Below are 18,808 nucleotides of genomic sequence, written 5' to 3'. Positions count from 1 at the left end.
AGTGCCAAGCCACCAGATGGTGGCTCGCATCCAGAAACGCTGAAAACACGTTATTTGATAGTTTTTTAGGATTCTTTTGTTCCAGAGCCTCCCCAACTGCTTTGAAGCTATCCCTAAACATGGTTAAATGGTTATTGACTGTAGATAATGTCAAATCATTAGTTCTTATTAGAAAATACTGCAACAAAAGCCTATAAATACAAGCTTAGAGGCTAATTTCACCAGATTTGAAATTTTGGGCGAGGTGCTGTCAGTTTGAAGAGTGATCCACGAATTTAAGAGAGGACTAACAGATCTTGGCAAATCCCATCATAAAGAATGAGCAATTCGAAGGATCTGAAGCCCCGTTCCCCCATTCCTCCGGATCAAACTTTGTTTTTGATCTCGAGAAGAGTCGTAATCTCACTTGGTCGAGATTATCACTTTAGCGATTACTTCCTTTATAAAGTAAGAGCTTTAATCAATCTTCTGTTAACCAGATCTGATCCACGTCCACGGACTAACATGTCCTTAGCATAGGTGAAGATCACACGCAAACAAAGACTAATAAATAGGATATGTGTGTTGTTTGAAGGAATCGTAATCTTTATATTTTCATTATGTAAGAAGATCTTATAAAAAGATCAACTTTTTATTTATCTGAGTGTATTGTAATGTCTAAAATTGTAATAGATTTGATGACAATGAAAACAACAATTTCTGACCTAAATACCCTGGCGACTACAGTGGGAGCCAACAGCCTTTCTACAAAGGATGATGTGTCGCAACCTCAGATCCGAATCCCGATTAACATAGAGGTCGAGTACGTGTTCGACCAGGCCAAGTTCGAGGAGTATCTATCATCCTCCTCCCAGATCCTCCGTACCTTGCAATCGTCGGATGATCAACACCCCGTTGCTACTGCAATCACGCCTTGTAACGCCCCTCCGGCCTCCAACGAGGCCAGATCTGCAGATATGGACTCTTCCTCAATCAAGGAGATAGTCGCTGGAGGCCCGCCCACTTTATCGAAGAGAGCTTACTAAAGGCAGCGCCAACGCCTCGCACGCCGATTCACCAAGGCTTTGGAGCCTGTAGACGGGACCTGTTATGAAGTAAATTTGAAATTGAAGGAGCATCGAACGCCTAACCAGCAAGCAAACCAGCCCTCCTCTAAACTAGCAATGAATGAATGGATCCAAGTCAAAAGGACTCGTTCAATCCTTGAGGAGCACATCCAAAAGCGCCGCGCACTCCTTGCGTGTGCGTGGATTCTTGTGCAGAAGGCCCGAGAGTTGCAGAAGAAAGAGGTGGCCAAGGAACTAGTAAAACCGCGCCAAGTCTAGAGGCTGAAGCTCAAAACAGTGGCCAAAGAGACCGAAAAACGCGAGTCACCCCAATATGACTCGCACCAGGGCCGAGCTAGACATGCCCCCGCGCCTGTTTTTTTTATTTCGTCGAGTCTCGTCTCCGCTCCAATCGATCCCACACCTCCGGTCAAGCCCCGCGGCAATGTGGACTTATCCATAGGCAAGAAAACAATAGCGGATCGCCTTGGTCCTTTGCACGAGGATCAAGGCAAAGCTCCAGTCAAAGAACACTTGGGCCCGGTGTACGAACCCTGAGTAACTCATCGAGCTGGGGGTTGTACGCTCCCTCGCAACAATTTGAAAGCTTCCTATAATGGTAAAACCACCATAATTAATCGCCTCGGACTGCGAGTTGAAATCCAAGAGCCCGTTGAGGTCCCGCGCTCACGAAAGCGTGATTCCAAACGTGTGACTCTTGAAGACGCCAACAAGACGTTAAATCCCTAGAAGGAAATGTTTTTGTCTGACGATGATAATGTTATATCTAGGAAGTCTTGCCAACACACGATAGGTTACTCCGAAAATCATGCTGATGAGTTGTACTATCAGGCTGGGGTACGAACAGATCTCGAAAGAGAAGTACCTGGGAAGCGGACTATCATTGTTTGTGTACCAAGATTATAAGGGTAGTATTATTAGTTTGTAGCTGTCCTAAGACCGCTCCACAGAGGGTCTTGGTATTCAAGAGGATCTACACTGAAGCATCGAAGCCCAAATCAAGGCGTTTCCACAAAAGAAGATCGGTCGCTCGAGATGACAAACTCCTAGAAGTTACCATCAACATGGTCAATAAAGAAAAGTCTCTGAATGTTTCAAGTGGTTCTAGCCTCGACTTTTCTCCAGGAAGAAGAGTCAATTCGGGAATAGCCTAACTAATATCTCAACTCCAGCTAGAAGTTGTCGGACCTAAACAATCCGCAGTCATGATTAACATGGCTGATAAGAGAAAGTCGATTCGACCTTCTAGTTCAGACCCCTCATATCGCATCATCTAACTCGGCTACACGCATGGACTACTAGACATAGGGACTATCAGAGGATGAATACAGAATTATCCTTAGATGATGAAGCATCAGATGCTAACTCTACAGTCGCTTCTGACAATACGGTATCCAGCCTAGGACAATCCCGTGAGATATTTATGATCAACACCGAGCAAATGACCAAGATTCTTGAAGATGCTTTGTCTAAGTAGAAGGAGAACTTCAAGTTCGAAATGGAAATGGCTACGTTGCGGATGAAGGAAGAGCTTGACCAACGGATCCAAGCTTTGTTAGGTTAAATCGATGAATCCAGTCGTCACAACAATGCCTATCGGACAAGTGGCGATTCAGACATGGACGAACACCTCGATGCAGATATCCCTCCCATTGACCAAAATGCTAGGGGTGGTCCTACTAAAAATAACGATGCTGGGGGTGGTCCCACCGATGATGACAATGCCAAGGATGGTCGTGATGTTCCTTCTCAAAATCGATCAAGGAAGGATACGAGCGAGGATGAGAAGATGAAGGACCCCGAGGGCAAAATCAATGCCTTGATGTCCATTCAGAAGGTGAAAAAGACTAGCATTCCATGTCCCTATCCAAGAGAGTGGGAGTCGATCCTGTATCCGGCAAAGTTCAACCTGATTAACTTCATGCCGTTCGACGGGAAGGGTTCCCTCACCCAACACTTGATTTATTTCAAGTTCCACTTGGGAGTGATCTCTGGCAATATGCCTTTGATGGTCCGGTCATTCGTTGGCACCCTTCGCGGGCCCGCCTTTGATTGGTACCGTCGCCTTAAGCCCGAAAGCAACAACAGTTGGGACGATATGGAAAGCTTATTCCTCGGTAGTTTCTTTAATGATGACACCGAGATATCAATCAAGATGCTCTTTGAGGAGAAATAGGAAGACAAAGAGACGGTCGACGACTTCGTCAAGTGCTTCTGGAATAAAACGATGAATTGTCAAGATCCGGTTACAGATGACTTCATCCTCCAAACCTGTCATAATAACCTATCCATTGATAACTTGGAAGTTATGGGAGTAGCACCATCCAAGACCTAGAAAGAGTTAAAGGTGCACGGAGAGCAGACTGAACGCTTCCTCAGAAGGAAGAAAGCTGAGAGAAGTCAATCGGTGGCTAACCCTCCAAAATCAAACTTTGCCTCCCATGGAAAGGGGAAGGCACCTGCACCAGCTGTTGAGGTTAATCAGACGTCATAACAGCAACCACGGAGACAGCAAAAGACTTCAAATTCGAGACTCCAAAAAGTGTACTCCTTCAAAGACGAAGACGTTCCGGCCATTTTTGAGTCACTTCTTGAAAACAACAAGATCAAGCTGCCACCTGTCACGAATCAGGAGGATCCAAAGTACTGTGCGTACCACAGGAGAATCCTTCATCCCACCAATGATTGCTTCGCTCTCAAAAATAGCATCTAAGTTTTAGTTGAAGCTGGCGTCTTAACACTAGAATAAGCCAAATGAGAACGCCTCACTCCAAAAAGTATATGAGTATAAACTGCTCCTTCCCACACTCCGACAAGTATAAGAGTATAAACTGCTCCTTCCTACACTCCGACAAGTATAAGAGTATAAACTGCTCTTTTCGTCACTCCGACAAGTATAAGAGTATAAACTGCTCCTTCCGTCACTCTGATAAGTATAAGAGTATAAACTACTTCTCTCTATCCTCCAACGGGTATACAAGTTTAAACTGCTTCCCTTATTTTCTTTAACAGGAAGTTCCTAGAGAATATTACTCTTAATATTCTTAAGGATAACCCAACAATGTGGCCGAATGCAATTGGATTTAGGTTCGCCAAAGAGATGGGGGTGGGATACCTCAATGCATTCCCATGGGAAGTTCCTAGAGAATGCTATACATGATATTCTTAAGGATAACCCAAAATTAATTATTCAAGATGAAAACGAATCATCGGAATAATTCATTCTTAATCATGATTAAGAACCTCCCACTATGGATATTTAATCATTTCCAAGATGATTAAAACCCTCCTATGGTGACTTTCCGAGCACTCTTTCGTTGAGATGAGATTTGATTCGGTTAATCTTCCCTCACGAAATTCCCATGATGTGACTATAGAGTGTTTGATGATTCACGGTTCTCCGCCACAAAGTCCCTCACTGATCAAATTAACTGACAGTGGGTCCACCAAAATTCTTTTGGCTGAGTCCACTCAAACTCCCGCTGTATCTGTGCACTCAACACCACCATTGTTAGAGTCTAGATATAATGCTTGGAATTTTAGCCCGCTAATCTTTGACAATGGTTAAACCCTTACGTGTTAAATCCTTATCACTTGACACCAAGAACCCCTACTGAGTGATTTGTACAAGTCAAAACTCACACTATGATTTGTACTCCCACTGTTTATCTCGGTCAAACCTTCCTACAGTTAGAGCCACAACCAAAATCTCCTCTTGATTCCTTTCATGAATGAGATATCTATTTTTAAATCGAGCGATCAAACCTTCCTACAATTAGGATCGTCTCAAACCTCTCACTCGGTCAAACCTTCCTACAGTTAGGGCCACAACCAAAATCTCCTCTCGATTCCTTCCATGAACGAGAGGTCCACTTTCAAATCGAACGATCAAACCTTCCTACAGTTAGGGTCGTCTCAAACCTTCTACTCAGTCAAACCTTCCTACAGTTAGAGCCACAACTAAAATCCCCTCTCAATTCCTTCCATGAACGAGATGTCCACTTTCAAATTGAGCGATCAAACCTTTCTACAGTTAGGGTTGTCTCAAACCTCCCACTCGGTCAAACCTTCCTACGGTTAGGGCCAAACCCTAATTCATTCTCGATAAATGAGAAACTCATCTTTAGTTTGGTAATCAAACCTTCCGACAGTTAGGATTATCCGAACCTTTTTGATTCTCGGAGTGGAGATCCCACTCTTTATTTCACCTTCCCGGATTCTTGAAGTGGAGATCCCACTTTGAGTTTCCTTTACAACTAGAGATAGAATATAAAATTCTTCCTCTCCAGTATCGGGTTCGTCTTTACCCCAAGAGAAGATACTACTTTTTAACTCCCAAAATCCGTGCTTCACAAGCATGGAGAATTTTTTCCCGAAGCCTAATTAGGAATAAGTCAATGCCTAACACGCGTTGCTGGTTAGTCTTTAATCGTAATAAAAGGACAAAAAACCCACATATTCGATATTGTGGCAGGTTGTTATTAATAACATCATAATCCGTGCCTTACACATGTGGGGAATTTTATCCCAAATCCTAAAAGGGATAAGTCAATGCCTAACACACGTTGCTGGTTTAGTCTTTCACCGAGTGAAGAATACACCAGAACCTAAGTCTAGAGACTTTTATCCCAAATCCTAAAAAGGGATAAGTCAGCGCCTAACACGCATTGTTGTGTAGTCTATTCCTATAAAAAAAAGATGAAGTCTATGTATTCAATATCATAATTCTAAAAGAGTTAACTCTTTTAGCACAATGTTACATGCAGAATGGACTTTAACAACCTGCATGCTAGTCCGACTCAAACGGTAGTCGGTAAAGGCTCATCAAACCCGTTGATGACTGAGAGTTTACCAAAAATCCTATAAATACAAGAGTCTGTAGGCATCAAAAATTGCCGATAGGTTCCCACTCACAGCTCGGTGTTAACGATCGACGATTGAACGTCACTACCCGGTACACAAGAATTCAAATGACACCGGTGAGCAATTGAAGCGAACCGACGGGTTACGTGAGCCGACAGAATATCAGAATCACCGGGATACGGGTTGACCGAAAACCCCGCGATCACCGCAATTGGACCAACGCCCGCCGTGTCCCGATCACCCCACTGATAATCCAACCGTCGGGGCCTACAGAGCTCGTCGTCAAGATTCCAACGCATCCGAAATCACTCAAATCCGAGTTCGGACAAGAAATCAACGAAGAATCAACGGCGGGACAACGGCGGGACCTCGGACTGAACCGGGGCACCTTGGGACACCTCGGCAGGCTCGAAACACCCGAGGGGTGTCTTGGCAAAGCCAAGACACCCCAGGGGTGTCTCGGCCAGGCCGAGACACCCCCAAGGTGTCTCGGCCAAGTCGAGACACCCTAGGGTGTCTCGGCTTGGCCGAGACAGGGGTGTCTCGGCCATGGCCGAGACACCCCAAGGGGTGTCTCGGTTTTGGAGCCGAGACCCCCCCCTAGGGGGTGTCCTCAACCAGCCCCTCCCCCCCCTTTGTTTTCCTATAAATAGGCCCCTAGGGCCTCCATTCTCTTGGGCTTGGTTTTGGGAGAGAAATTTCAGATCTAGAGCTTTAGCCTTTGAGATCTGAAATTCCAGAGAGGAGCGGCGAAGCCCTGCCGGAGGAAGGAGTCGGGGTTTTCTAAGAGAGCGGCGAAGCCCTGCCGGATCGAGGAGTGAGCGAGCCTTCTGCAGCAAAGGAGTCTTCTTCTTCATTCCCCACCTTCTTTTCCCTTAGTGTTGCCCTTAGCGGTGATACAAAGGAGAGCTAGTGCCTCGTTTTAGCCGAGACATAAGCTTTACACCTCTGAGATCCCACGCGGATCGACGGGGTTCAGAGTTTCTAAAATCCCCCCGCGGATAGACGAAACTCTGCCCGATTTTCTCGGACCAGATCTGAGTGCCCCGGTGGTCCACGGATATCAACATCCCCGTCACAGGCAAAAGACCCACGCAAGCAAGAGATGACAAACAGATCTTGCGTTTGTTTGAAAAGAGTTGTATCTATTTTGTTTTCATTGTGTACCGGTCTTATAAAAAGGCTATCTTTTTATTTCATTGTAACGATTGAAGTTGTAATGAATGCAGCAATGAATACAGCAACTTTTTCCGCAAACAAGCTGGCGACCACAGTGGGAGCCAACGGCATCGCAACCGACGCCGTCGTGACGCAACCAGCACTCAAGATCGGGGCGAATGAAGAACACGAGCTCGATCAACAACGGTTCAAAGAAGGCCTCTCTTCCTCCTCCTCCAGATCCGCCTCTCCAAACGGGTACAGAAAGGTAACCTCTTTCATAAATGTTTGCAGGTCCTTCGGTTCAAAAATCCAAGACCCCGTTGCCGCCTCTGCACTTGCACCACGTGACGTCCCCGTGTCGTCCAACGTGGTCGAGATCGCAGATCCGGACTCCTCTTCCGCCGAGGAGATGACTTCTGAAGACGCTCCAGCAATATCAAAGAGAGCACGACAAAGACGGCGTCAACGTCTTGCTCGTCAGCTGGCCGAGGCTTTGGAGCCAATGGATGGGATCCGCTATAACGTAGATCTAAAATCCAGGCAACGCCAGGAGCAACAACGCCAAACAACCAGCCCCTCCTCCGAAGCAGAAACAAACAAATGGGTTCATGTCAAAAGAACCCGTTCTACTCTCGAGGAGCGAATCCAGAAGCGCCGCGCCTTGCGTGCGCATGCCCGAGCCCTGGTCCAAAAAGCACGAGAAATGCTAAAGGGAGAGGCCGTTAAGAGATCGCCGAGGTCCGAACGAGTTTGGATGCCAAAGGCCGAATCAACGCCTAAGGTAAAAGCAGGTAATATTGCTCTCCAACCTTCGTCCATTTCAGGTCCCGAACCTTCGGTAAAGCCCCACCGCAGCGTGGATTTCCCCAAGTCTAGGAATCCTCTGAACAACCGTATCGATGCTCTACCCGAGAATCGAGGAAAAACGCTTGTCAAAGGGAGCTGGAGATCGCTGAAGGAGTTTCAACCCAACACCCAGACTGGGGGTCGTACATGATCTCCTAACAAACAGATCTCTGCAACAACCAGCTCGGCGGTGTGTGCAAAAGACCAAGAGCCCGTTAAGGTTTCACCCTCACAAAGGAGTGATTCCAAACGTGCGACTCTTGCAGAGGCCAACAAGGCAATGTCTACTCAGAAGAAGACGCGTCGAACCTGTGAGCAGCCGATAGGTTACTCCGACTGCAAAGTCAGTGAGTTGTACTATCAGGCTGGGGGTGCGAATGAATCTCGAAAGAGAAACACCCGGGAAGCGGATTCTCACTGTCCGTGTACCAAACTTATCAGGGCAGTATTATCAGCCTGTAGCTGCCCCAAGACCGCTCCACAGAGGGTCTCGATATCCGAGAGAATCTCCGATGGAACGACAAAGCCCAAATCAAGGCGTTCCCACCAAAGAGGATCGATTGCTCGAGATGATGAACCCCTAGAAGTGACTATCAACATGGTCAACAAGGGAAAATCCCCAATCATTTCAGGTGGTTCCGACCCTAATTCCTCTCCAAGAAGCAGGGTCAATTCGGGAACAGCTCAGCTTCAGCTAGAAGCCGTCAGATATGACAATTACTGTGGGGTCCATGAGGGAGTACATTCGGATGACGAACTCTCGGATTCCTATTCCGCTCTCGCTTCTGACGAGACAACGTCTAGCATAGGACAAGCTCGAGAGGTGCTCATGGTCAATACAGATCAGATAGCCAAAATCATTGAAGAGGCCCTGACTAAGCAGAAGGAAATCTTCAAGTTTGAAATGGAAATGGCTATGCAAGAAATGAGACAAATGCACAATCAACGAATCCGAGCTCTGTCGAACCAGCTAGCTGAATCCAACCGTCGCACCCAGAACGCCGCAGTTGGTAGCAACCCAAAGGTGGACGAAATCATCATGGCCGACACACCACCCGAGAATACTGGGGGTGGCCCCACTAAAATTAACAGCGCTGGGGGTGGACCCACCAGTGATGATAGCGCTGGGGGTGGACCCACCAGTAATGACAACACTGGGGGTGGCCGTATGATTCCTCTCGAAACTTATCCAAAACAGGATATGGGTGAGGCCGAAAAGATAAAGGAGCTCGAAAGAAAAATCGAAGCCCTGATGTCTGTTCGGGAAGTGAAGAAGAACGGCATTCCGTGTCCTTACCCGAAAGAGTGGGATTCAATCCCGTATCCGGCGAAGTTCAACCTAATCAACTTCACGCCGTTCAACGGAAAGGGCTCGCCCACTCAACATCTGATCTACTTCAAGTCTCACTTGGGAGTAATCTCGGGCAACGAGCCTTTGATGGTTCGGTCATTCGTTGGCACCCTTCGCGGGCCTGCCTTCGATTGGTACCGCCGTCTCAAGCCCGGAAGCATCAACAGCTGGGAGGACTTGGAAGGCATGTTTCTCGCCCATTTCTTCGATGATGACACCGAGGTGTCGATCAGGACACTCTTCGACGAGAAACAAAAAGGCGGAGAGTCGGTGGATACCTTCATCAAACGCTTCCGCAATCAGGCAATGAACTGCAGGGATCCCGTCACGGAGGAATTCCTCTTGCAGACTTGTCAGAACAACTTGTCCATTGACATCTTGGACGTGATGGGAATAGAGCCGCTCAATACCTGGAAAGAGTTGAAGGCTCGAGGAGAACAGGCTGAACGCTTCATCAGAAGGCGAAAGGTCGAGAGAAACCAACCGATGGTTAACCCTCTGGATTCGGATCTCGTACCTCATGATGAAGAGGACGTACCTGCAACGGTTATTGACGATGATCAAACGTCACAACAGCAGTCCTGGGAACAACAGGAGAATTCAGACGAGGAGCTCCAAAACGAGTACTCGTTCAAAGACGAAGACGTTCCAGCTATTTTCGAGACCCTTCTCGAAAACAACAAAATCAAACTCCCGCCCATCACGCATCAAGAGGAAGATGGCGATTCTGCGGATCCAACGTACTGCGAGTACCACAGAAGGATCCTCCACCCCACCAAGGAATGCTTTGCTCTCAAGAATAACATCCAGACCTTGGTTGAAGCCGGCGTTATAACGCTAGGGTAAGCCGATTGAAAACGGCAATACTCCAAAGAGTACAAGAGTATAAACTGTTCCTCAATACTCCAAAGAGTACAAGAGTATAAACTGTTCCTCAATACTCCAAAGAGTACAAGAGTATAAACTGTTCCTCAATACTCCAAAGAGTACAAGAGTATAAACTGTTCCTCAATACTCCAAAGAGTACAAGAGTATAAACTGTTCCTCAATACTCCAAAGAGTACAAGAGTATAAACTGTTCCTCAATACTCCAAAGAGTACAAGAGTATAAACTGTTCCTCAATACTCCAAAGAGTACAAGAGTATAAACTGTTCCTCAATACTCCAAAGAGTACAAGAGTATAAACTGTTCCTCAATACTCCAAAGAGTACAAGAGTATAAACTGTTCCTCAATACTCCAAAGAGTACAAGAGTATAAACTGTTCCTCAATACTCCAAAGAGTACAAGAGTATAAACTGTTCCTCAATACTCCAAAGAGTACAAGAGTATAAACTGTTCCTCAATACTCCAAAGAGTACAAGAGTATAAACTGTTCCTCAATACTCCAAAGAGTACAAGAGTATAAACTGTTCCTCAATACTCCAAAGAGTACAAGAGTATAAACTGTTCCTCAATACTCCAAAGAGTACAAGAGTATAAACTGTTCCTCAATACTCCAAAGAGTACAAGAGTATAAACTGTTCCTCAATACTCCAAAGAGTACAAGAGTATAAACTGTTCCTCAATACTCCAAAGAGTACAAGAGTATAAACTGTTCCTCAATACTCCAAAGAGTACAAGAGTATAAACTGTTCCTCAATACTCCAAAGAGTACAAGAGTATAAACTGTTCCTCAATACTCCAAAGAGTACAAGAGTATAAACTGTTCCTCAATACTCCAAAGAGTACAAGAGTATAAACTGTTCCTCAATACTCCAAAGAGTACAAGAGTATAAACTGTTCCTCAATACTCCAAAGAGTACAAGAGTATAAACTGTTCCTCAATACTCCAAAGAGTACAAGAGTATAAACTGTTCCTCAATACTCCAAAGAGTACAAGAGTATAAACTGTTCCTCAATACTCCAAAGAGTACAAGAGTATAAACTGTTCCTCAATACTCCAAAGAGTACAAGAGTATAAACTGTTCCTCAATACTCCAAAGAGTACAAGAGTATAAACTGTTCCTCAATACTCCAAAGAGTACAAGAGTATAAACTGTTCCTCAATACTCCAAAGAGTACAAGAGTATAAACTGTTCCTCAATACTCCAAAGAGTACAAGAGTATAAACTGTTCCTCAATACTCCAAAGAGTACAAGAGTATAAACTGTTCCTCAATACTCCAAAGAGTACAAGAGTATAAACTGTTCCTCAATACTCCAAAGAGTACAAGAGTATAAACTGTTCCTCAATACTCCAAAGAGTACAAGAGTATAAACTGTTCCTCAATACTCCAAAGAGTACAAGAGTATAAACTGTTCCTCAATACTCCAAAGAGTACAAGAGTATAAACTGTTCCTCAATACTCCAAAGAGTACAAGAGTATAAACTGTTCCTCAATACTCCAAAGAGTACAAGAGTATAAACTGTTCCTCAATACTCCAAAGAGTACAAGAGTATAAACTGTTCCTCAATACTCCAAAGAGTACAAGAGTATAAACTGTTCCTCAATACTCCAAAGAGTACAAGAGTATAAACTGTTCCTCAATACTCCAAAGAGTACAAGAGTATAAACTGTTCCTCAATACTCCAAAGAGTACAAGAGTATAAACTGTTCCTCAATACTCCAAAGAGTACAAGAGTATAAACTGTTCCTCAATACTCCAAAGAGTACAAGAGTATAAACTGTTCCTCAATACTCCAAAGAGTACAAGAGTATAAACTGTTCCTCAATACTCCAAAGAGTACAAGAGTATAAACTGTTCCTCAATACTCCAAAGAGTACAAGAGTATAAACTGTTCCTCAATACTCCAAAGAGTACAAGAGTATAAACTGTTCCTCAATACTCCAAAGAGTACAAGAGTATAAACTGTTCCTCAATACTCCAAAGAGTACAAGAGTATAAACTGTTCCTCAATACTCCAAAGAGTACAAGAGTATAAACTGTTCCTCAATACTCCAAAGAGTACAAGAGTATAAACTGTTCCTCAATACTCCAAAGAGTACAAGAGTATAAACTGTTCCTCAATACTCCAAAGAGTACAAGAGTATAAACTGTTCCTCAATACTCCAAAGAGTACAAGAGTATAAACTGTTCCTCAATACTCCAAAGAGTACAAGAGTATAAACTGTTCCTCAATACTCCAAAGAGTACAAGAGTATAAACTGTTCCTCAATACTCCAAAGAGTACAAGAGTATAAACTGTTCCTCAATACTCCAAAGAGTACAAGAGTATAAACTGTTCCTCAATACTCCAAAGAGTACAAGAGTATAAACTGTTCCTCAATACTCCAAAGAGTACAAGAGTATAAACTGTTCCTCAATACTCCAAAGAGTACAAGAGTATAAACTGTTCCTCAATACTCCAAAGAGTACAAGAGTATAAACTGTTCCTCAATACTCCAAAGAGTACAAGAGTATAAACTGTTCCTCAATACTCCAAAGAGTACAAGAGTATAAACTGTTCCTCAATACTCCAAAGAGTACAAGAGTATAAACTGTTCCTCAATACTCCAAAGAGTACAAGAGTATAAACTGTTCCTCAATACTCCAAAGAGTACAAGAGTATAAACTGTTCCTCAATACTCCAAAGAGTACAAGAGTATAAACTGTTCCTCAATACTCCAAAGAGTACAAGAGTATAAACTGTTCCTCAATACTCCAAAGAGTACAAGAGTATAAACTGTTCCTCAATACTCCAAAGAGTACAAGAGTATAAACTGTTCCTCAATACTCCAAAGAGTACAAGAGTATAAACTGTTCCTCAATACTCCAAAGAGTACAAGAGTATAAACTGTTCCTCAATACTCCAAAGAGTACAAGAGTATAAACTGTTCCTCAATACTCCAAAGAGTACAAGAGTATAAACTGTTCCTCAATACTCCAAAGAGTACAAGAGTATAAACTGTTCCTCAATACTCCAAAGAGTACAAGAGTATAAACTGTTCCTCAATACTCCAAAGAGTACAAGAGTATAAACTGTTCCTCAATACTCCAAAGAGTACAAGAGTATAAACTGTTCCTCAATACTCCAAAGAGTACAAGAGTATAAACTGTTCCTCAATACTCCAAAGAGTACAAGAGTATAAACTGTTCCTCAATACTCCAAAGAGTACAAGAGTATAAACTGTTCCTCAATACTCCAAAGAGTACAAGAGTATAAACTGTTCCTCAATACTCCAAAGAGTACAAGAGTATAAACTGTTCCTCAATACTCCAAAGAGTACAAGAGTATAAACTGTTCCTCAATACTCCAAAGAGTACAAGAGTATAAACTGTTCCTCAATACTCCAAAGAGTACAAGAGTATAAACTGTTCCTCAATACTCCAAAGAGTACAAGAGTATAAACTGTTCCTCAATACTCCAAAGAGTACAAGAGTATAAACTGTTCCTCAATACTCCAAAGAGTACAAGAGTATAAACTGTTCCTCAATACTCCAAAGAGTACAAGAGTATAAACTGTTCCTCAATACTCCAAAGAGTACAAGAGTATAAACTGTTCCTCAATACTCCAAAGAGTACAAGAGTATAAACTGTTCCTCAATACTCCAAAGAGTACAAGAGTATAAACTGTTCCTCAATACTCCAAAGAGTACAAGAGTATAAACTGTTCCTCAATACTCCAAAGAGTACAAGAGTATAAACTGTTCCTCAATACTCCAAAGAGTACAAGAGTATAAACTGTTCCTCAATACTCCAAAGAGTACAAGAGTATAAACTGTTCCTCAATACTCCAAAGAGTACAAGAGTATAAACTGTTCCTCAATACTCCAAAGAGTACAAGAGTATAAACTGTTCCTCAATACTCCAAAGAGTACAAGAGTATAAACTGTTCCTCAATACTCCAAAGAGTACAAGAGTATAAACTGTTCCTCAATACTCCAAAGAGTACAAGAGTATAAACTGTTCCTCAATACTCCAAAGAGTACAAGAGTATAAACTGTTCCTCAATACTCCAAAGAGTACAAGAGTATAAACTGTTCCTCAATACTCCAAAGAGTACAAGAGTATAAACTGTTCCTCAATACTCCAAAGAGTACAAGAGTATAAACTGTTCCTCAATACTCCAAAGAGTACAAGAGTATAAACTGTTCCTCAATACTCCAAAGAGTACAAGAGTATAAACTGTTCCTCAATACTCCAAAGAGTACAAGAGTATAAACTGTTCCTCAATACTCCAAAGAGTACAAGAGTATAAACTGTTCCTCAATACTCCAAAGAGTACAAGAGTATAAACTGTTCCTCAATACTCCAAAGAGTACAAGAGTATAAACTGTTCCTCAATACTCCAAAGAGTACAAGAGTATAAACTGTTCCTCAATACTCCAAAGAGTACAAGAGTATAAACTGTTCCTCAATACTCCAAAGAGTACAAGAGTATAAACTGTTCCTCAATACTCCAAAGAGTACAAGAGTATAAACTGTTCCTCAATACTCCAAAGAGTACAAGAGTATAAACTGTTCCTCAATACTCCAAAGAGTACAAGAGTATAAACTGTTCCTCAATACTCCAAAGAGTACAAGAGTATAAACTGTTCCTCAATACTCCAAAGAGTACAAGAGTATAAACTGTTCCTCAATACTCCAAAGAGTACAAGAGTATAAACTGTTCCTCAATACTCCAAAGAGTACAAGAGTATAAACTGTTCCTCAATACTCCAAAGAGTACAAGAGTATAAACTGTTCCTCAATACTCCAAAGAGTACAAGAGTATAAACTGTTCCTCAATACTCCAAAGAGTACAAGAGTATAAACTGTTCCTCAATACTCCAAAGAGTACAAGAGTATAAACTGTTCCTCAATACTCCAAAGAGTACAAGAGTATAAACTGTTCCTCAATACTCCAAAGAGTACAAGAGTATAAACTGTTCCTCAATACTCCAAAGAGTACAAGAGTATAAACTGTTCCTCAATACTCCAAAGAGTACAAGAGTATAAACTGTTCCTCAATACTCCAAAGAGTACAAGAGTATAAACTGTTCCTCAATACTCCAAAGAGTACAAGAGTATAAACTGTTCCTCAATACTCCAAAGAGTACAAGAGTATAAACTGTTCCTCAATACTCCAAAGAGTACAAGAGTATAAACTGTTCCTCAATACTCCAAAGAGTACAAGAGTATAAACTGTTCCTCAATACTCCAAAGAGTACAAGAGTATAAACTGTTCCTCAATACTCCAAAGAGTACAAGAGTATAAACTGTTCCTCAATACTCCAAAGAGTACAAGAGTATAAACTGTTCCTCAATACTCCAAAGAGTACAAGAGTATAAACTGTTCCTCAATACTCCAAAGAGTACAAGAGTATAAACTGTTCCTCAATACTCCAAAGAGTACAAGAGTATAAACTGTTCCTCAATACTCCAAAGAGTACAAGAGTATAAACTGTTCCTCAATACTCCAAAGAGTACAAGAGTATAAACTGTTCCTCAATACTCCAAAGAGTACAAGAGTATAAACTGTTCCTCAATACTCCAAAGAGTACAAGAGTATAAACTGTTCCTCAATACTCCAAAGAGTACAAGAGTATAAACTGTTCCTCAATACTCCAAAGAGTACAAGAGTATAAACTGTTCCTCAATACTCCAAAGAGTACAAGAGTATAAACTGTTCCTCAATACTCCAAAGAGTACAAGAGTATAAACTGTTCCTCAATACTCCAAAGAGTACAAGAGTATAAACTGTTCCTCAATACTCCAAAGAGTACAAGAGTATAAACTGTTCCTCAATACTCCAAAGAGTACAAGAGTATAAACTGTTCCTCAATACTCCAAAGAGTACAAGAGTATAAACTGTTCCTCAATACTCCAAAGAGTACAAGAGTATAAACTGTTCCTCAATACTCCAAAGAGTACAAGAGTATAAACTGTTCCTCAATACTCCAAAGAGTACAAGAGTATAAACTGTTCCTCAATACTCCAAAGAGTACAAGAGTATAAACTGTTCCTCAATACTCCAAAGAGTACAAGAGTATAAACTGTTCCTCAATACTCCAAAGAGTACAAGAGTATAAACTGTTCCTCAATACTCCAAAGAGTACAAGAGTATAAACTGTTCCTCAATACTCCAAAGAGTACAAGAGTATAAACTGTTCCTCAATACTCCAAAGAGTACAAGAGTATAAACTGTTCCTCAATACTCCAAAGAGTACAAGAGTATAAACTGTTCCTCAATACTCCAAAGAGTACAAGAGTATAAACTGTTCCTCAATACTCCAAAGAGTACAAGAGTATAAACTGTTCCTCAATACTCCAAAGAGTACAAGAGTATAAACTGTTCCTCAATACTCCAAAGAGTACAAGAGTATAAACTGTTCCTCAATACTCCAAAGAGTACAAGAGTATAAACTGTTCCTCAATACTCCAAAGAGTACAAGAGTATAAACTGTTCCTCAATACTCCAAAGAGTACAAGAGTATAAACTGTTCCTCAATACTCCAAAGAGTACAAGAGTATAAACTGTTCCTCAATACTCCAAAGAGTACAAGAGTATAAACTGTTCCTCAATACTCCAAAGAGTACAAGAGTATAAACTGTTCCTCAATACTCCAAAGAGTACAAGAGTATAAACTGTTCCTCAATACTCCAAAGAGTACAAGAGTATAAACTGTTCCTCAATACTCCAAAGAGTACAAGAGTATAAACTGTTCCTCAATACTCCAAAGAGTACAAGAGTATAAACTGTTCCTCAATACTCCAAAGAGTACAAGAGTATAAACTGTTCCTCAATACTCCAAAGAGTACAAGAGTATAAACTGTTCCTCAATACTCCAAAGAGTACAAGAGTATAAACTGTTCCTCAATACTCCAAAGAGTACAAGAGTATAAACTGTTCCTCAATACTCCAAAGAGTACAAGAGTATAAACTGTTCCTCAATACTCCAAAGAGTACAAGAGTATAAACTGTTCCTCAATACTCCAAAGAGTACAAGAGTATAAACTGTTCCTCAATACTCCAAAGAGTACAAGAGTATAAGGGTAGGGGGCTGGTTGAGGACACCCCCTAGGGGGGTGTCTCGGCTCCAAAACCGAGACACCCCTTGGGGTGTCTCGGCCATGGCCGAGACACCCCAAGGGGTGTCTCGGTTTTGGAGCCGAGACACCCCCCTAGGGGGTGTCCTCAACCAGCCCCTACCCCCCCTTTGTTTTCCTATAAATAGGCCCCTAGGGCCTCCATTCTCTTGGCCTTGGTTTTGGGAGAGAAATTTCAGATCTAGAGCTTTAGCCTTTGAGATCTGAAATTCCAGAGAGGAGCGGCGAAGCCCTGCCGGAGGAAGGAGTCGGGGTTTTCTAAGAGAGCGGCGAAGCCCTGCCGGATCGAGGAGTGAGCGAGCCTTCTGCAGCAAAGGAGCTTTCTTCTTCATTCCCCCTTTTCTTTTCCTTAGTATTGCCCCCTTAGCGGTGATACTAAGTAGAGCGAATATCTCGATTATCCGAGATAGGAGCTGTAAACCTCTAGATCTCACGCAGATCGACGAGGTTCAGAGTTTCTAAAATCCCCCGCGGATAGACGAAACTCTGCCCGATTTTCTCGGACCAGATCTGAGTGCCCCGGTGGTCCACGGATATCAACATCCCCGTCACAGGCAAAAGACCCACGCAAGCAAGAAATGACAAACAGATCTTGCGTTTGTTTGAAAAGAGTTGTATTTCTTTTGTTTTCATTGTGTATCGGTCTTATAAAAAGGCTATCTTTTTATTTCATTGTAACGATCGAAGTTGTAATGAATGCAGCAATGAATACAGCAACTTTTTCCGCAAACAGAGTCACTGACGCACCAGCTTTATTAGTTGGTCTCATAACCTGCACATCCAACAACCTCAGGATAAAATACATACATGCAGACGAATCAGCTTTAACAATTGGTCCTGTAACCCCAACAGTTGGAACCGTCACGCTCCAATGCCTTAAGAGCTTAAACTGTGATACTCCAATGGGTATACGAGTCTAAATTGTTTCCTACCATTGATGGGAAGTTTCTAGAGAATATTGCATAGAATATTATTAAGGATAAGCCGACGACCTCCGACGGGTATATGAGGTTAAACTAATTCCCAAAACTCCCAGGAGTATATGAGTATAAACTGGTTCTCCTCGCTCCAACGTCTTAAGAGCTTAAACTGTGAGTATAAACTGTGTTCACGCAGATCAACGCATGACGAAGAAGATCGATGCGAGTCAACACCATTCAACGCGTGATGATGAAAGTCAATGTCTGTCAAAGCGTAGCCAACGATCAACGCCGGTCAATGCGTGACGAAGAAGATTGACGCGAGTCGACACCATTCGACATGAGTCGACATTATTCAAAGCGTGATGATGAAAGTCAATGATGGTCAACGCTAGTCAGACCCCATTCAACGCAAATTGATGTCGGTCAACGCGTCGATAGCCTCGCCAAAACAAGGCTCAGGATTATTCTCAATTCTGAATTAACCCCGGGGAGTTCAATCGTGATTCATATGCGAATTCCTGATGAAGATGATCAGTTCAACATCGATTCAACAACACGAGCTAATTCAGATGTCAACACGCCAGT

Source organism: Asparagus officinalis, chromosome 10 (assembly GCF_001876935.1).
Source record: "Asparagus officinalis chromosome 10, Aspof.V1, whole genome shotgun sequence".
Lineage (NCBI taxonomy): Eukaryota > Viridiplantae > Streptophyta > Magnoliopsida > Asparagales > Asparagaceae > Asparagus > Asparagus officinalis.
This window is presented reverse-complemented; position numbering follows the sequence as displayed.